Raw genomic sequence first — 20,994 nt, 5'->3', positions numbered from 1 at the left:
GGGTCGGGGGCGCCTGCCTCGCCAGCCCTTTCCTGCCTCCCTGGCGGGTGGGGGGGGGGATGCGTGGCCGCCTGTCGGTCTGTTTCCCTCTCTCCTGTCCCCCTCCCTCGCGGCGGCCCGCCCCAGCCCAGGAGCTGGTGATCTAGGTAGCCAGGGGCAGAGCGCAGCCGTGGGGAGGAAAAGAAGCGATTTGAAGACTGTGTCACTAATGCCTGGGGATCCACCCGTGGGCCCCCTGCTCCTCTCACTTCCTTTCCCTCCGACTGCGCCCCCTCCCTCCTCCGGCTGGCACCAGCGACCCCCTGGAGTTGGTGCTGCTGCGAAGTGCCCTTAGAGGATGCTCCAGCCTCCCAGCCTGCGCCCGGTCTCGGCTGCATCCTTTCTGTCTCTCTCACCCACTTCCACCGAGATGGAAAAGTGAACACCCAGGGCAGGAAACGAGTGTTTCTCCGTGCGGGAATTCCAGAGGCCTTAGCCCAGGGAGACTCGTTGCCTCGGGGTTCACAATTCCTCTGGGCCCTTTCTTCACACCTCGTCACAGTTGCAGTCCTCCTCCCCACCCCACCCTGGCGCCCCAGGTATCCCTTTATGCCACGCTCACAGCTCGCAGCCCAGGGGGCACTCCAGGTTCCGTTTCTCGGGGATCTCACACTGGGGAGCTGCTGTAGGTAAATCGCCGCTGGAAGCAGTTTAATTCCAGTTGCGGGTGTCTTAAAAATCCCATTGGCTGCTTCAATATCCCTGTTATTCCCCCTTCTTTCTCTGCGTCCCCCCCCCCCCCACTATCTCTTAAATGTTTCCAACTAGCACTATTCAGGTGGTAAAATTACTGCCTGCATATTCCTGGAGGAACTTGTGTTATGTTTAATATTTACGGGGATGAACATCTGCTGGAACAAGCATATTAACTGCACTCTGTTCTGCCTCTGGTAATCGCTTATTGTAGAGCTGAGCTTTTTTTTTTTTTTTTCCTTTTGCTTTAATTCAGTAAAGAGTTCATATGTGTCTACAACTGCAAGTGGTGTGCACATGAATATGCAATGTACAATTTTAAAGCTAAACTACTTTATGATTTTTAACTCATATAGATATGTAGATCTGTGTGTATTTTCTGTGATTTAAGTTTCCAGTGACTTTTATTTTCCTAAAAACAGGTGTAACAAAATAAACTGGACACAAAGCTAGCACATTATCGAACGATTTCTTAGAAAAGATCCTATGATGAGTAAGTATAGCTTGCTCTGCCTAATGTTGGTGCCTATAAAACACACAAGGACGGGCCCTAATGTAATAAAACTTTTACATATTGCACTGAAACTTCAAAGAGCCAGGGCAGAAAGAATATGAAACCTGTTATGACTCTGTAAAAGTTGCTAATTACTGTGTTGCTGCTCCTGGGGTTATTTCAGCCTTTCATTTACAGATACCCATTATTTTATAGGTTTACTTTTAGAAATGTTGGTTTCTGGCGCAAATTCAATAGCTTTCCAGATAGCAACTGTACTTTTACAATGCTGTTTGCTTTTAAAAGGCAGTTTTTCAGTCTAAGGGAAGAACTTACTGTTTCAGTATATTTTTATGCTGCTTGTCTGCTTGCTGACTCAAAACGAACCCCCTTATGACTTTCATAAGTAACATTTTGAGATTATCAGCCATAATTTGTGGGGTCTTCCTGCACAGCGCCTGAGCTCTGTGTCCTTTTGCAGCCTTCGTTCCCAGCTGAATTACCCTGGAGCAGTGTCACAGAATGAATATCTGTTGAATTGACTGGAAATTTACATTAGCTACAGTACATTTATTACTTTTAAAAAAGCAGAAACTTACACATTTTTTGAAAAGTTGATGTACCTGCAATCACATTTTAATCAGTGCATCGAGTTTTGGCTTATGAAAGCATGCTGACTTTCTTGATCACAATATAGTAGGACAGTTTGGCTTGACCGGGAGGGTTTCTAGTTTTGCAGATGTAGAATTACATTTTACAAAAATTTATGTGTTTCTGATAAGTTAAAGAAAAACCAAACCTGAGTATGTATTTCTAACATGTTTAGACATTTTCTCACAGATAAATTTTTGGATGCTCTGTTCTCAGTTTTATGGTTTATGTAAATTTTAAGTTTATGGTTTATTTTTAAGCTTATAGATGGTTCAAAATAATACTTGAGTACTTTCTGTGTGTCCAGTATTTTCATATCCATTGTTTTCTTATTTGAATCTCTTAATCCCGGAAAGAGTAAATGGTGGTAGTTCCATTTTATAGATAAGAAAATAGAAGCTTTGAACTGTTAAATGACTTTACTGAGGTCATAAAACAGATGACAGCAGACTTTTTAACACTAGCATTTACTGAACACTTATTATTAGACACTGTTCTGGGCACATTACATGCTTTAGCTCATTTAATCTTCACAACTTTATAAAGCAAATACTGTTATGAGTTCCATTTTATAGATAGGAAAATTGAAGATGGGGAGATAGGGTAACCTGCCCAGAGTCACACATCTAAAAATGGGGCAGCCATATTTCCACCAGAAATTGGCTTCAAAGTCCAACGATCTGACTTCAAATCCAGTCAGACAATTGCCATTTTCTAGAGTACTTCAGATGTCTCTCAGCTTATAAGGACAGCTCTGAAATTAATTACAAGACAAAACCTCGATGGATTGGAAGTTACGGTTCTGCTAAAATATCAAAGAGAGAGTTAGAGCCCTAAATGGTATTAAAATTAGAAATTTGAAAGTAAAACACCACAGTTAGGAGAGTATGCCTGTTAATTATGAATTATTGTATTAGAGCAATATATATTTTAAAGACCATTGAAAGCTGCTTTCTTTGATTCATCATAGGAAAACTTTTGAAGGGGGGAAGGAGGAGGTACAGATGAATGGCAAAAGAGAATCTTATTTTAATCCCTAAGAACTTTTTCTAATTGATGGACATCATTTTCCAATTGAACAAATTGGAATTTATTAGTTGTGAGTGTGGCTTTGATCTGAGCTAGTTTATTCTTGCAGTCACAGAAAGTGTCCTCAAATGACTGTATAGAAGATATAAAGGGAAAAGCTCAGTTCTGTTGAATATAATCAATATACACAATCAATTGATGATTCAAGAACTACCTCCTTTGCCTTCTTGCACACTCTTCGTCCCGCTCAGAAACATCCATACTTATTTTTCAGGATGGGTTTTTTGAGCCTGAATTATCCAGATGGCTGTTTCAGCTTTTTCAGCCATACCTTAAAGTTGAAAAGTATAGCCCTAATTGCCACCTCTATTTCCACGTCCAATTTCTGGTTTGAAGCGAGACTGGAGGACTTGGGAAAAGGTGAAGGTACTCATTCAGCACCCGACGCCGTAGCTTTGTTCTGTAGAGTCTTGAAGAGTTGGGCATTCCGTGAGTTTACAGGGGCAGATATGCAGAGGCACAAGGCTGCCCCCTCCACTCCCTGGTCCTCCTCCTGTGGTCCACCAGCTTTTGATTAGGTGCTAGACATATAAGGCATTCCTCAGGGCCTTTAAAATAATGACCATCCCTTTTAACAGGCTAACTGTTGCTTTCATTTAATTCATTTAACAAATATTTATTGATCATCTCTTAAGTAGAAGACCTTGTGCCCGTTGCTGTGGGGGGATGTAAGGATGAGTAAGGCGTAGGTTGTACATGCTAGTGTTATTGTCTAGTGAGGAAATTAAGATAAGTACACACATGAAAAAGGAAGTTTTCAACAGTGGTGATTCAGAAAAGAGACCATATTTGGGACTTGGGTGGAGGATGGAAAGAGGAAAAATTGAGTTAAAAAAAGGAAAAAGGCTTCCATGAAATAGGTGGCCTTTGAACTAAGTCTTGGAAGACAGATGGTGTAGGTGGGGGTATTGAGAGTACTTGGAGGCATCTTGGGCAAAGAAAACTTGAACAAGGGCTTTCATGGTGTCTCTGAAAGATCCTTTTATGCGTCATGGTGGAATTACCTATACTGCATATTTTAAAGATGCCGAACTTTGTAGTAATGAGGTGGTTTCAATGAATGAGAAAAGTTTTCCAAAATGAACTTGTATTTCACCTTCCTTAAATGTTAACATGTTTTAATCATCGGAGAGAAAGTCTTATCAACGTACAATAGTATAATAAATATTCTGACCTTCCCTACCACTCACCCCGTTCCTCCATAACTTCATATAAGCCAGAATCCACACACTTTTGTTCAGATAGGCATTATTCTTTATATTCCTTTAAGTTGGAGCCTTTGAAGTTATAATACATGAGTCATTTCATACTCTTCAACCTGTTCAATTCGATAATCATTCACAGAATATTAGAGCAGAGCAGAAGTATCATTAGGGCAGTGACTTCCAAATGCTTCAAATGATGACCCCCAGTAACAAATATACATTTAACACTGCCAGCTACCACCCCTTGTACATGCATACACATAAGTGAAACAAGAGCATCATGAAATAACGCTTATTACTATGTGTGATACACTTGGATATTTCCTATTTTCTTCCTTCCTTTCTCTCTTTCTTTCTTCCTTCCTTTCTCTCTCTCTCTCTCTCTCTCTCTCTCTCTCTCTCTTTCTCTTTCTTTCTTTTAAATTTCCCATTCATAGGCTGAAACCTGCAGTTTAGAAAACCCTGCTGTAGAGGATGCAAAGGAGAGTGTGTTTTTCAGGAACTTAATAGGAGAATAAGCCATTCCCATAAATACCTGCAATCCGAGGCTGCCCATTTGAGGGGCATGGGCACATCCTGTTGAAACTAAGATATTCATGGCGGGGTGGCATTTGAAATGGGTCCTGGAGTAGAATTTCAGGAGGAAATGGAAAGGAGGAAAACCACGTGGTGGGAAGACTGTGAGTAGAAACATGGAGGGAATAAAGTGTGGATCTGGCTTGGTGAAGGTGGGCTAACACAGGCAGGGAGGGACCCAGAGCCACTAGCAGTTTAGTCTCCCTGAGGGTGCTGCCCAATAGTGCCCACTGACGCTTTTGCTTGTCTTCAAATCAACCGCCGGGGGACGTGCGCAGGTCAGTGGACGGCTTCCTCCGGGCCGCCTTAGACTTCCCTTCATAGTGCCAGAAAATGCTACAGATCCCGTGATCTGGACTTTCAGGTGCCTCTACCCTTTCCTCCAGCGGCAGTAAAGCAAACATTTTAAGGCCTATTCCTGTCCTTTTGGTCAGCCCTTATGGGTCAAAGCAGAGCACAAAGAAAGGGCAGAAGGAGAGTGCACCTCTCTGAGCCCCAGGTGTCCTGGAGCTGATTGGTAGACAGCAGCCCTGGGAGCTGCGCCTACTCACACTGGCCAAAGGTCACCCTGTAGTCGACTGCCTGGCTCTCATTGGCCCTCAGCGTGCGACTGGAAGGGCCTCGGCAGATACAAGGAGGCAAAGGCTTCTCAGAAGAGTGGCTTCCAAGGCTAGGGCTGTGGGCAGCAGTGGGGAAGGGGCCGCTCATCAGCCTGGAGGAGGCAGGGGGCCTCGATGGGAAGCAGTGGAGTGTTGCATGCGCTGTGGAGGAGCTCAGCCCTTGTGTGGGGCGTGTTTTGGAGAAAGCCGGGTGGAGAGACTGGTTAGTTCAGGGCGCCAAGAACTTGGGGACTCCAGCTGGGCTGGGGCCCCAGAGGATGGCAGGGAGGAGGAGCCCAGGGAGGGTGCGCATTAATGTGCGGATGGGTTTTTAACCAAATGTCTTTGGATGACGATGAAGATGAGTATTGTGTGTGGGGAAATGATTCCTTCCTGTGTTCCAGATTCTCTTTTGTGAAAATGTAGGAGGGTTTTAAAATGCTAAGAATCTATTTTGGGAGAATGTCCTTGTTAACCACAATGGGTCTAATCAATGACACTTGAGCAACTTGAACGAGGGCCTTTGGCTTAATACAGATTAAAGTAATAGGTAAATTAAAAGAAAACCTCTCAATATGGAATGCAAGATTTTGTGTGTAAGTGGAATTTTTAAACTGGAATAGATTTGCCTGTTTGATTTTTTTTTTATTTTAATTTTTGGGAATAAAGCCTTGGTGACAAAATCAAGGCCATAAAAGACGATTTTAATATCATTTAATGGTAACGTAATTTTTTTGTTGTTGTTTTATTTCAAAGTGAAATCCATAAAACTTATTTTCAATGTCGACTGTTCCCTTTTGTCTTGGAATTTAATTGAGGTTTCTGAATTCAGTTGGCTCCAGCCTTGCTTTCTGTTTGGCCCTGGGCAGCTCATGATTTTTCTCATTTCCTATTCTCAGTCTTGGTTTAATCACTTATAAAATGACAGCACTTAGACTGGCCTACCTCATAAGGTTGTGATGTTAAGTAATAAAAGTGTCAATTGCTCTGGATGCCAAATATAGCTCTTCTATACCCTTTGCTTTCTTAAAAATGTCTCTTTTTCATAAACAAGGAAGGATACAGAAAGGCCGCATGAGGTCAGATTCAGTCCATGCGGTGCAGCGTTTTGTCTCTGGCAGTAGGACCCTGGGACGGTTTTGAGCAGAGGTTGGTAGCTTTTCTCAGTCGTGCATCATAGTCCAGCAGACAAATATGCTCTTACTTATGGTCGTACTACTAACATATGTAGATCTATTAACCATTACATAATCTTCTGTGTTTCACTGAGAATGTGTTGCGTTACCAGCCATTACATCGAATGACTTCATTTGGCACTGTGGGTCTCATTAAATTATGTCAGGCTAATTATAATTTAGTTTCACTAGAAACAAAATACACAGTGTTTATGTCAGAGTAAGAGAACACCACCCAATCCAAGGAACTAAATGGGTCGAATCTAAGGAAACTAACACCTGGGATGTGATGGGGGCCTCAAGTGTTTGAAGACATTTAGCTGGGAAGTGGGAATAGAGTTGTTCTGCATTGCTCAAGGGCACGAATAAGATCAGTGGGTGTGAGAGCATTTAACAGTGATGTGATGTGGGCTGTCTCAAAGGGTAGCAATTACCTGACTTTGTGGAAAGACATTCCTAGGTAAGCAGAGCGGCAGCAATAGGCTATCTCTGAGATTCCTTCCAGCTTCAAAATTCTGTGATCATTCCCCTCACAGGGTAGCAGGAATCAAAGAGTGCAGAAGTCATTAATTGTATTCACTTGTGTATTTTCCCTCCGCAATTTCCCCACTCACCTGTGGAGAAAGGCGTACAGGGTACTTAAACTTCTTCACATAATTTCTTCCCAGGAGGCTCATTGTGAGCGGAGGTAAACAAAAATGACTGTAATTTGGAGACCACTTTAACATAGCAACTCCGTTTAGAGAGTTATGTGCTTAACTTGATACTGGAAATAATTTTATTTTTCCTTTTTTATGGACAGGAAATTAGTTTTCGAAAATCCCCTAGAGGACCGTGATGTGAGTCTGTTGGTCTTAAATTTTTCTTGTCATCTCTGTACTGCTTACCTGCGTTATGAAGTGACGGAACAGAATTTCAGTCAGTGTTCATTGACGTGTTAATTAGTTACCTGGCAGTTTAGATAGAAAGAGGCTTTACTGTAGTGGATCACCACCAGTTCTGGGAAATAATCTATTTTTGTTTTAAAATTTCAAAATATATTTGTTTTCACATAGAATGCTTCTAGAAGAAGAAAAGACCCAGAGTGTAGAAAACAGGTTTGAGAGCATAGGTCAGTATGCTTAGCTCTCACTCAGGGAATGCTTCTCAAACTTTCATGTGCATCCGAATAATCTAGAAGCCTTGTTAAAATACACATTCGAATCTGATAGAACCTGGAGTCCGCATTTCTAACCGGCTCCCAAGTAATAGTTTTGGTCCACAGACCAAACTTTGACTTGTAAGGACTAAATGGATAAAAGTTTCCCTTGAAAAGAAGCCCTTTCAAAATTTGCATTTTCTTCTTGTTTTGGGGACACCTTTGTGTAATAACAGTCCAATTCCATAAAGCTTGACGGTTACATTTAGATGCAGTATTTATTTTATTTTTGTGAGTCTAATACAATTCTGATGAGTGAGGGGGTGGTTAAATGTATTTTAGTGGAGATATGGTGGGAAGTAAACATAAAAACCTAAGTAAACACAATTTGTAATAAATAGGCTAATCACTTTTTATAGCCTCTCAGTTCTCATCATTCCTTCAAAGCCCGGGACCTTCTGTTGTATCAGGCTCAAATGCTGAGAGTAACTGGCTAGTCTCACAGACACTTCTGGATTTGTGAAGAATCTCTCAGTAACCCTTGTAGATGCCTGGGATTCAGACCAAATGTCCCCATTCTCTCCTAGTCATTCTCTCTTTGGGAGGCTGGGGTGGGGAGGATAGGAGTGTTGGGGGTGGGGTCAGCTATTTGCAGAATTATTGTTCTACCCGTGGGCATAGTTGCAAATTGCAACTTTCCTGGTATCTTAGGAGAAATCTCAACTCAAGACTCTACATGGAACCAATAGTAGGTTTCACATACCTCAGTTGGGGACCTTGCATCCCCGCTTGGCTCACCATCTTCTCTCTGCGCCTTTACTGGAGTACCTGAGTCCATTAGGTGGTCAAACTTAGTGCAGTTTCCGTGTGTAATTTCCAGTTCTATTTCATTAGAAAAATGTTTGCATATAGGATGGATGATGCAAGGAAATACGGCACAATTGACTTTGCATATTCTGTGATACTGATGGGAAGTTTATTGACTTTCTTTCTAAGGAGGGTGTGTGCATGCACATAAGCATATGAGTGTACATACACACATTTTCATTCTCTGAAGTGGGCATTGAAGACTGCTACTGACGAGAGAAACCCAGATTGGATTTAAACAATGGGGGGTATTTCAGATTTGGAAAAGAAAGGTTAATTTTCACAAATAGTAGGGCAAATTTAAATCTTGCCTTCTTGAGACGCGTAAACTAGTGGACGTAGTTCTTGCAATAGTTTTTAGCATCATTTGGAGCCATAGTTTGTGTTTATACTCCTGGTAGCCATGATACTGCCTTAATGCATCATAGTCCATTATGTGATCTGACTAATTGCGTTTAACCGTTTCTTGTAATATGCAACAATACTTTCCACTGTTCTAACTCTTCCTTCAGATTGCGGGGGAGGAGAGAGGAAAACAGTTGCCCCCAAGCCTGAAGGTAGGTCAGGCCTGTGGTAAGATAAGCAAGTATTTGATTATTGTTTCAGTACTAGTGTCATCAAATTAATACATTTTCTTTTACATCTAAGAAAATACAGTTTGCTGATTATCAATAAATAGTAGAAATAACGGGTGATTTAGACATTCCCCCCACCCCAAAAAAAAGAAAAGACTGTCAGGCTCAGAGGTTTACTCCATTGGGTCCTAAGAAGCAACATTCAGGAGTTCCTTAAGAACAGAAAAAGTTGCTGATGCTGATCAGGTAGGTTCTGACCTTTAGATGCATTGTTTGGGCTTTTGCCCTGGGACCCTGCCTTGGCCGAGAAGATAGGTTGCCCACATGGCCCACTTGCTTCTTGTCCCGCCAATCATATTCCACGGCAGGGAGGTTTCTGGTGTCCTTTCTCAGAACTGCTGAGGTAGAAAGTGCAGTTGGAGGCTGAGGACCTTATCTCAGGCTGTGAAGTAGGTATCTTCACTGGCCATAGACTCTGCAGTTTACTAGAATAGAAGCTCAGAGCATCCTGGGAAGAAGCAGGTAGACTTTCTTTGCCAGGTCTTCTCGGTGTCCTAAGGATTCAAATGTTTAGATCCTTCCACTTTCTGAAACATCCTGCCAGGCCCCTCTTTTGTTAAGGAGTGCAGGGGTCCCCAGTCCCCGGACCGTGGATCAGTATTGGTCCTGGGCCTGTTAGAAACTGGGCTACACAGCAGGAGGTGAGTGGAGGAGGGTGAGCAAGAGAAGCTTCATCGGTATTTACAGCTGCTCCCCATTGCTCACATTACTGCCTGAGCTCCGCCTCCTGTCAGATTAGCACTGGCATTAGATTCTCATAGAAGCATGAACCCTGTTGTGAACCGAGCATGCGTGGGATCTAGGTTTCTCCTTATGAGAATCCAATGCCTAATTATCTGTCACTGTCTCCCATCACCCCCAGATGGGACTTTCTAGTTGCAGGAAAACAAACTCAGGGCTCCCACTGATTCTACATTATGGTGAGTTGTAGAATTGTTTTATTGTAGATTACAATGTACTAATAGAAGTAAAGTCTCCAATACATGTAATGCACTTGAACCAGCCTGAAACCATCCCCCCACCCCTTGTCCATGGAAAAATAGTCTTCTTCAAGACTGGTGCCTGGTGCCAAAGAGGTTGAGGACCACTGCTGTTGTGGGAGTGGAAATGAGGATTCGCCTGAAAGGAGGATACAGCTCTAGCAACCCTCTGAGCAAAATACATGAGCTGTCTGTCATCTCGAGGAAATAGATGGCAACATCAGAAATGGGAAGACCGCACTACTCCAACTCACATCTCTGTCTATGTGTAGTAGTCTCTCTGTTTTGATGGCTAATCCGATGGTCTCATGTTTTTACTACGGTGTGCCAGCTGCGGCCCTAGCTGTATGACTGTCTAGGATGAAACCCGTAACCTCTCTGGACTCAGGTTACAGTGATGCGGATAAAGTCCGTTCTGCGTGAGCACCAGTGATCATCAGATGTGGCGGGATATTGTAGAGCCCGCGACAGAGTCTGACTTGGAGCCTGCTGAGTTTTTCGCAGAAGCATGTCTCCGTGTGGGAGAGGGCAGCTCAGCGGGTACCACCAGGACTCTGTGATTTGTGTTGCTTTCACCGAAGGTAGTTCCTTCCCCAGAATGTGGCATAGCTGCTTTTGAGAACCAATCCTTGTAAGTGACTTCCTTTAATTTTTTTCAATAAGTAGAGTTTAGTCTTTTAGTATGGACAGGACACCTGAGAAAATTCTTTGGAGTCTGAAAGGAAGTAGGGTATATTGGTTTCTAATATTTAGGTAAATAAGTAGTTACATAAATTGATTTCTTTTCCTTACGTTTATTCCTCAGCAGGACAAAAGTCATATTTTAGACCAGGCATGGTGGTACAGGCTGATCACGCCTGCAATCCTAGCATTTTGGGAGGCCGAGGCAGGAGGATGGCTTGAGCCTAGGAGTTTGAGACCAGCCTGGGGAACGTAGGGAGACCCCATCTCTACAGAAATATTAGCTGGCCATCGTGGTGCACGTCTGTGGTTCCAGCTACTTGGGAGGCTGATGTGGGAGGATTGCTTGAGCCTGAAAGGACAAGGCTGCAGTGAGTCATGATTGCGCCACTGCACTCCAGTCTGGGTGGCAGAGAAAGACCTTGTCTCAGAAAGAAAAAAAGTAATGTTGTAGAGCCCTAAAATATATAATAATGTAACACAATCTGTCTACAGCATAGAGGACTTAAAGCTGCTCTTTGTAACTTTCTTCCTCTGGATTTCCAGGTTTCTGGGTTGAGATGAGCATCCTTTTATTGAGCCAGACACAGAAGTGAAGAGACCACATTTCTAGCCCTCGATATGTTTATACTTTAGCCTGGTAATAAGAACAGATTATTTCATTAGTCTAAGTAGACTTTTTACCTGCCCAAAATCCTGTGGAGTATATTCAGGGGTACCCGACCCAGCAGGGTATTTTAGGGATGATTTCCTAGAGAAAGTGACATCTCATTGCAGTCTTAAAGGAAGAATAAGAGTTAGCCAGGCTGGGAGCAGGGTGGGATACGGCAGGTACGATAATGTAAGGAAAGGCAAAGAAGTGAAAATTAGCAAGTTGTGAACGATGACAGTGACCAGTGCGGGTCAGTTTCAGGTCCCCGGCATTCAGGTCAGGAATGGCAGGATGGGAGGCTGGGCAGCAGAGCTGGGAGCAGCTCTCGGAGGGCCTTGCATGGCTTTCTGAGGAGCTCGAACATTTTCCTGTGGATGATGGCCTGCATGAAGGGTTTAAGCAGGGGAGCAAAATGGTCACATTTACATTTTATTATTATTTCTAGAAGGCACTGTACATAGATGAGTCTGGTGGCTGTGACAGGCCATGTTTGAAGGTCAGGAGGTCAGTGAGGAGTGAGGCCTGACTAGCTGGGGCCGGTGAGGATGGAGAGGAGGAGAGGGAGTAGAGAGCTGTTGGGGGCATGACACAGGCAGTAGTCACTCATTTTCTGCGTAGGAGGGATTGAGGGTGCTTTGAGGCTATCTAGCTTGTGTGATGAGGTTAGGGAAAGTAGGAGGAAGAGCGTGCTGAGTGGGGAAAGAGGAGCCCTTTGGATTTAAATGTATTGCGTTTAAATGCCCATGACCATGAAGATAAAATTGCCTGTGGGAAGTTTACTAAAGATCCTGACATTTAGGGGAAAAGGTCAGGATGGAAATAAGTGGGCGTTATCAGCATACAGGTGCTGGTGAAAGCCTTGAGATTGGACAAGATTGTCTAGGGCAGAGGAGGAGAGAATGAGAAGTAGGCTGCAGGCATCACGGTGCAGTGGGAGGGAAAGCAGCCGGTGAAGAGGGTTGAAAAGGAAAGGTCAGTGAGGGTGACGTGAGCCTGTGAGGTCCGTGGCCAGCTGCTTTATGGAGTTGGCAGTGGGGGTGAAAGAATGGATGGGAGGTGGGAGGGCAGCTATGTGTGTTCCCACTCTTGGGGGGAAAGATGGGCAAACTGATGGAGGAAGGCCTCAGAGGAGATGTGGGCAGGCTAGGCCCAGAATCAGAGGAAGAATGCGAGGGTGGCATCTGTGTAGGTACTTTGGGATAAACCTTGTGGGTAGGGGCGATATTTAACAAAATACCTACGAGAAATGGAAGTTTCACAGAATGGAACTGCAAAGAAGAGGGTAATATGAAACAGATTATAAAGGGAAACTAGTAGGTTCTTCTTATTTTTGCATATACGACTTAAAAGTCCGCTTATGCCCCTTTGGCATACATCTGTGTCGTACTATCTGTAATTTAAAGTAATTTTGATTGAGAAGTAATTTGGTGAGTGTTCATAGCCAGGGAAAATTAGTGAGCTTGTCTAATTGTGGGCTGTTTTAAATGGATTTTTAAAAACTATTTGCAAATAGAAAAGGCAGAAAGGAGTCCCAGGATGTTGTCCTAACATTTGAGGGCAGATTTTCTTTGGAGAGGCACCTAGGCCAGCTGGCCTCAGGGTGTTGTGTTTCTTACGCCTAAGAAGTGTCCTGAGCCCTTCGCGGGTATGTATTATCTCATTTAGTCTTCATTACCTGTAGGGTGGATCCTACTATTCCCCCTTTTATAGAGAAGGAAACAGAGGCACAAGGTAACTTGCCTAAGGTCCCATAGTTAGTAAGGTAGAGCTGGGGATTTAATGCAGGTAGCCTGCCTCCAGAGCCCCTACCCGTCACCACCATCGTATAATATGTATCTCTTAATGACAGAATCAGAGGACATGAGTACCGAGGTCCCATGGAACCTTAAAATATATGTGATATAGGCTGGGCGTGGTGGCTCACGCCTGCAATCCCAGCACTTTGGGAGGCTGAGGTGGGCAGATCACCTGAGGTCAGACGTTCCAGACCAGCCTGGCCAATGTGGTGAAACCCTGTCTCTACTAAAAATACAAAATTAGCTGGGTGTGGTGGTGGACACCTGTAATCCCAGCTCCTTGGGATGCTGAGGCAGGAGAATCAGTTGAACCTGGGAGGCGGAGGTTGCAGTGAGCCTAGATCGTGCCATTGTACTCCAGCCTGGGTGTCACAGTGAGACTCCGTCTCAAAAACAAACAAATATATATATACACACACGCACACATATACATACACACACACATATATACACACATGTAAATGGTCTCCAGCAGGTATAGTGAGGTATATATGGAAAAACATCTTAAGATTTATTTTGAACTTTCAAACTCAGAATGAATAACATACTACATTGTGTTCAAGCTATTATAGAATTTGGACTAGTGGAATTCTAATTAAACAGACTTCACTGTGCATAGATTGTCTGTAGTTCACTGTCATTTTAGGTCCTGCTCTTTCTGTTAGTATTTAAAATGTATAAAAATACACTGCCTGTATATTTTCTCTTAATTAGTTGTATACTCCATAAAACCTCTAATTTGACAAATTTTATGGATGAAGAAAATGGTAACAACTGTTTGTCACATCTGGTCAAATCTGCCATAACACCTAAATGTAACTTTATTAATAACAATAATGATAGTACAGCAATACAATTTGTAAAACTACCTTGTGAAAGTCATCTGAAATTGTCTGTAAGGTGATTTTTTTTCATGTAGATAGTTTTGCTGTTTCTGCTGAGGTTCTGTACAAAGTCAGACCATCTCTTTTAGCTGTATGTCCCTAGTTCTAGAAAGAAGCATTGCTTCAGTTAACTGGAAAGAGTAAATAGCCTTAATTTATATCACGAGATAGTTGGGTAAAGTAAAAATTATTAGGTTCTTAGCTTAAGGGATTGGGACATATTGAAACAGATGACAAAAACAACTTTAAATGTCTTCTTTAAAAATCTTAGAGAATAAGACGTTGCATTTTAAGTTAGGTTAAAAAAAAATCCACTTGGCTGGCAAAATTCCAGAAAGGCACGAATTAATGTTGGGAAGGGCAAAGGGTTCAGAGCCATCCAGTAATGGGTTCAGATTCTGACATGCCATTTACTAGCTGTGCCATCTTTAGTAACTCAGCATCTCTGAGCTTCAGGTTCCTTATATATAAATGAGATAATACTGCCACTGGTTTGTTATGGGGATTAAATTAGATAATGTTCTTTTATACTGTCAAAGATCTCTGCCTTACAGTGTGTGGTTTTCTTTTTACTGGAATTTATTATCTCATGAATTTTTATGGCAAAAAAGGGGGACTGATGAAGAAAGTTAGTGAAATGTTTCCATCCAAAGGGCTAAAGTTTTCATGTGATAGGTTTAAAATATTAGGGAAATTGTCTTTGAAAGTATGTGTTTGCCTTCACCATGTAGAGAGTACGTTATACTTGTATGTCCTGATTCTTTAATTAATAATTCGACTTTGCTTGCTGCTTAAAAATTAGAATCAAATTCTGAATGGAGAGTGAAGCCCACATATATAGTGGAAGGGAACCAGGCAATAAACTATCTGATTTACAGAAAACAAAATGTTTCAGGAATGCTTTCTTTAACCTAAGCTTTACTTGTAACTCTTTTTGAAAAGTTTTTGATTTTCAAAAAGCCAGGTTTTGATTTTTGAAAAAATTTAAATGGCAAAAATATGTGAACCTACAAATAAATAGGGAGTGATGATCGACTGTTGAGGCCAGTGAATGAACATGTATTTGATGTGGCCCTGAGATCGAGGCTGTGAAAGGAGTTTCCTGGAACTTATCAGGAGTCCCCAGAGCATAGGTTCACACTTTATACCTCATGACTTTTAGAGCAGGCAGGGTCTGTATTGAGGTCCACAGAAAAATAAATGTAATGCTTTTTTGAAATGTAGAACAATGGTTTTTTCTATTTGTGTTTGGTTTATATTACCTAAGAAGCATGTTCTGTATTATTAGGATAGATACCACTTTTGTGTTTATTCTAATGAAAATGAAGAAGGAAACAGTCCCCACCAATATTGTGAAGTACTTAATGGTATTTAAAATCTCTGGGAGACTGGGCCAAAGTAAAAATATAAACAAAATAAATGGAAATGTAACCATTACTTTCCAGTTTATGTGAGTATCACAATGCAATATTTGGAACTGATTGCAACGGCTGTAAAGTACTTCGAGGAAACCCATTAGAAGAGAATTAAAACTTGAACAGATTAGCTGCTCTCTAATGGCCCTAGGAGAAGATCTTTTGTAGCTTCAAAATCTTTTCTGATTCTCATCACTCAACCTTCTTGGCTGTGTAAACAAAGGGAGCTTTCCTTTTGTTTTCCAGACATTTGGAAAACAAAATTTTCCAGAGCTGTGCATCTACCAGGAAATGTTTATTTTAACCTGACAGCATAGGTAGTTTTAAAAGCTAAAGTAAATTCTGGATTTTAGATTTCTATATCCCAGGTTGAGAGTAATAAAACTAAAAGACAAAACTTTTTAGGTGCCAGTGATTATTTAGTGATGGTAACATGGATCACCGATATTTTTACTTTCTTTTTTGTATATTGATTTTGTATCCTGTGACCTTGCTGAGTGTATTTGTGAGTTCTAATAGTTGTGTGTGTATTTCTTAGGATTTTATATATACACATGATCATGTCATCTGTGAATAGAGATAGTTTTGCTTTTTCCTTTCAAATCTGGTTGCTTTTAATTTTTTTTTTTCTTGCCTGATTGGCCTGGCTAGGACCTCCAGGAGAATGTTGAATAGTAGTGGAGTGAGAAGACATCTTTGGTTTGTTTCTCATCTTGAAAGGAAAGCTTTGTCATTCACTATTGAGTATGATATTATCTGTTGGTTTTTCATAGATGCCCTTTGTCAGGTTAAGGAAGTTTCCTTCTGTTCCTAGTTTGTTGAGTGTTTTTAAGCACAGAAGGGGGTGTGATTTTTGTCGAAGGTTTTTCTACATCTATTGGGATGGTCATATGGGTTTTAATCTGTTAATATACTTTAATACATTGACTGATTTTTATATGTTGAACCAACCTTGCATTCCTGGACTATGTCACTTGGTTATGGTATATAATCCTTTTATATATCACTGGATTTGTTTTGCTAGTATTTTGTTGAATAACTTCCTTTTTCAGAAACATAGTTCTCTGTTTTCTTCTTTGATAATGGAAGTTCATGAACACTTGAGATAAAAATAAAGGAATATGACTTTCTCAGGACTTGCCCATGGAAACATGAAAGCATTGTTTCTGCATATACTCTGAATGATAGTCCTGTAAGTAAGAATAATCAAATCTCAAAAGAGATTTGAGTACTTGAGTACTGAAGTTCAGAAACTTTTATATAATGATTTTCTAAAGAATTTTAATTTGACACCTGCTTAAGAAATTCTCACATAATGTAATTTCTTATATGACACATTTAGATTTTAGGTCCTGACCTTGTGCAAGTCACTCAGTTTTTTTTTTAGCTTAGTCTTCTAATGAGTAAACAGGATTATGAGGAAGAAATAAAATATGGTGTGAATATGCTCATAAGATTTTACATGATGGGAAGATGTAATTATGTAAGGATATAAGTATAATTATTTAGCACAGGGGTCACAAATTCAAATACCTTCGGGGCCAAGTAGACCAAATAAATGTCTGAAACAGTATCATAGTTGGATGTGATAGGGCTTGTGGTCCATTTGAAGCTCTACTACCTTGCTTCAATACATTCAGATGAAAATCAAAACAAGCAAAATACAATAAACAACACACATCCACACCTGTACTTTCTTGGCCAGTCATCATACATCTGCTTTTATAGAGTCCCTCATTCAAGGGGTCACTGACCAGGTGTAAGGCCCTGGGGTTGAGCTTCAGCTCCACTGTGGGGAAGGTTTCATTTTCTCATTTGTAAAATGCAGATAATGTGTGTCTTGCCTAACTCAAAGGGCGGTTGTGAGAGGTTTAAATGGCATAACAGATAGAAATGATTCAAACTACTAAGTCCTTTATAAATGTGTGGAATGTTGTTTCTCTGTTTGTATAAATCTTAAATTTCTGTAATCTCAGCAAAGGTGATTTTCTTGTTAAGAAGGTTTAGTAGCCAGGCATTGGACAACTCCAGAAGACCAGCTAGAAACATCTTTTTTCAATAGTAGAATAACCTTGGTAATAGATTTAAGCCCATTTAATATACTTCCTGGAATTGAATTGTTACCTGGATCACCCCACTGTCATTCCAGTAAAAAGATCCATGATATGTTCTTCTCACCATTAGGTTCTCTTAGATATGGGAATTCTTTTTTTCTTTTCTCTCTCTCTTTTTTTTTTTTGTTTGTTTGTTTGTTTGTTTTTGAGACAGAGTCTCACTCTGTCGCCAGGCTGGAGTTTAGTGGTGTGATCTTGGCTCACTGCAACCTCTGCCTCCCAGGTTCAAGTGATTCTCCTGCCTCAGCCTCCCGAATAGCTGGGATTACAGGCATGTGCCACCACACTCAGCTAATTTTTGTTTTTTCAGTAGAGACTGTGTTTCACCTTGTTGGCCAGGATGGCCTCAATCTCCTGACTTCATGATCTGCCCACCTCGGCCTCCCAAAGTGCCGGGATTACAGGCGTGAACCACCACGCCCGGCCAGATATGGGAATTTTTATGATAGTATATGGCAGTATGCATCATCATTCTTACAAACCAGATGCATTATCTCTGAGGGCTTTCTGTGGTTTCCTTAACATATAAAGAGAAAGTCAGAACTTGTTGTCTCTTGTTATGCTAGCATTTGAAAGAGTTTGATTTCTACAGTTTTCTGACCACAGTAAATCCAGTGTTGACATCTTGATGCCTTTGTAGGAGGTTCCTTTGGAGCAAGATGTAACTCAGCATCTGCACAAGACCTGCCAAATAGCCCCGGCACAGCAGTGCCTGACTCAGCTTTCTAGTTACCCTCAGTCAGCGGGCACAGTCATAGAGACACACGAGTCACAAGTGTATTAAGCTCCTTCCATGCATAACACACCATGCTGGCTTGGGGACAGTGAAAAAGAAATGTGGCCCCTGCTCTGAAGAAGCATGGAGTCTGTGTGGCGAGAAACCAGTTTCCGTGAAATAGCTATAGAGCCTGGACTCTTGGACTGTTAGATCTGTCTGGCAGGAGCCTTAGAGATCATCTTTCCAGTCTACCTCCCTCAATGTACAGCGGAGAAACTGATGCCTGTAACGAAATGCTTATTCCTGTGGTGAAGTCCAGAGCTTTTCAAATGTAGCTGCTTCCCAGAATCAACTGGGGATCCAGAGTGCCTGCGGTAGGGACCCAGGTATTTATTTTAGTTCATAAGTCCTACAGTTTGCTTATTGGATTTGGGAATGGTAACAGGCTGAGAGTGGTTTTGGAATCTGGGATTTGGGGAGCTCAGTGAAAGACCAAGAGCCTCAGGGGGAGATGATGTTGCATGAAGGGCAGGTAAGATCGAGGGAGACTGGAGCCTTTGGGGACAGGGGTGCAGTTAGGTGAGCATATGGAATTGGGAACTGGTGTGGCCGAGGTGATGAGGAAGATGTTTTACATCACGTGACTCTCTTGGACAGCAAGGGGCTATAGGATATTGTACATTTGCTTTGAAAAAGATCTTTGAGTATATTTCTGCTCAAGACATCTTGACAGTCAATTTGACTTTTTTTTTTTAGTTTTAAGAAAGTATATAATTGCATCACAATTAATTCTTCAATCCCAAATTGATTGTATTCAACAAAGCGTGATTTTTTTTCTTTAGTTTATCATCAGATCATGGTTAACCTGTTCACTGCCATCCCAAAATAGTTCTGAGACACTGATAATTTTGTATACTCAGTTTCTGAATTTCTTGGTAATAATTTTTTTGCAATATGCTAATATATTTGGATAAAGAGGTGTACTATGAACAACCAATGAAAACACTTAACATCTATAAACTATTTTTGAAAATAATTTTATTCTCTCAAAGTGAATTCTCTTTATGGAACTTTTGATACTATAAAGATACATGAAATTGGACAATTCTATATAAATCCTTCCTAATAAATTTTATTTATTCGATGTATATAAAAGACATCAAACAATTCCCCTTTTATGGAAAAACTATTTTATACCTATGCATATTTTATGCTTGTGTTTTCTTTAAGAAATTTAACTTTATGATTTAACTTACTTTTAAACTCGATGCGTAATACGTGCACATTTTTTATGGGGTACATATAATATAATATTTTGTTACATGCATACGATGTGTAATGATCAAGTCTGGTTGTGTTCATTTCACTGTTGAACTGTCAAACACAAGCAGTGCTTTTTGGTACTGTTACGTTTTTCCCTGTTGTCTGGGTTGGTTGAAGGCAGGAACCGTAATGATTAAGAGCATAGACTCTGAACCAGATAGTCTGAGTTCTGATCCCCTGCTCTGCCCCTTGCTAGCTGTGGATAGCTCTATTTTGTCCATTGTGCACAGTGGAAAAGAAGGAATAATACTTACATCAAAGGATTGATGTGAGGATTAAATGAGTTAATATGTGTCAAGTGTTTAGGACAGTGCCTGACACATAGTTAAGTGCACAATGGGTTTAGCTATGATTACTTTTTAAGTTATTATTAATGGTACCTGGCACATGACCTGACACGTAGTGTATGGTCACCGAGTGTTTACTGATTAAATGAGGGACTGTACCAATTACTGTAAAGTTTTGTTAAATGGAGTGCTTTTTTTTTTTCTAAGCTATTTCCATCTTGTTTATGCCCAAAGGCATCAACAATTTGTAGTAGAATAGTTTAATCAATGAGAGAGAATATTTGGTCAAAAAGATTGGTGTGGTCACGTGGAATAGCTAATGGCACTGTGGGCAAGGGAGCGCTTTTGATGAAGTCGTAGAACTCTGTGGCTTTCACCGGGAATCTCGAGCCTGAGCCAAAACCCAGACCATCTGATTCCAGGCTGAGACAAGAGCAGCACTTTGTTCAGTGGCTGGTCCCTGTGGCTGGCTCACTCTGTACTCCCTTCTCTCCCTCTCTGCCTCTCCTTCCCCCACCCTCTCCATTCTTCCTCCGTTAGCCTTGTAAAGCCAAGGATCCTTAACCTAGAGGTCAGGGAATCCCTCTCATCGTCTCTGCATTTCTGTTCCTTTCTTTCATTTTTGTCTTTCCTGAGAAGAGAGCCTACAGCTTTCATCAGACTCCCAAAGGCAGCCGTGACCCCGCTTCCGTGAGGGTGGAAGCGGCTCAGGCAGCAGCCGTTTTCCATTATAAGCAGACACTGAGGTGGAGCTCAGAGAACTGTAAGAACTCTATTCCTTTGTGAGTGTTTCCAGCAGCAGAGGAAGCGGTGGGCATGAAGAGGGCAGCTTGGCAAAGCCGTTGTGCCAGGCAGAAGTGCGGTGATTGTGAAGACACTGCGGAGTCCCTTCTTGACTGACTGGATCAGCAGGGGCTTGCAGTGACCTGGCCAGGTCATCAGCACAATGCAGGCCGTGTTTGGAAGGTACTCCAGGAAAACCTC

General features: G+C 41.6%; 1 protein-coding gene across 3 annotated transcripts in view; it reads left to right on the top strand.

Moving 5' to 3' along the window:
* The window catches only part of AFF3 (ALF transcription elongation factor 3), a 620,869-nt gene that overhangs the window by 38,726 nt on the left and 561,149 nt on the right, over positions 1 to 20,994 (top strand). The window lies entirely within an intron of this gene.

The sequence above is a fragment of the Chlorocebus sabaeus genome, chromosome 14 (genome assembly GCF_047675955.1).
Source record: "Chlorocebus sabaeus isolate Y175 chromosome 14, mChlSab1.0.hap1, whole genome shotgun sequence".
Taxonomy (NCBI): Eukaryota; Metazoa; Chordata; class Mammalia; order Primates; family Cercopithecidae; genus Chlorocebus; species Chlorocebus sabaeus.
The sequence above is the reverse complement of the archived record's forward strand: the minus strand, read 5'-3'. Positions and strand labels throughout refer to the sequence as shown.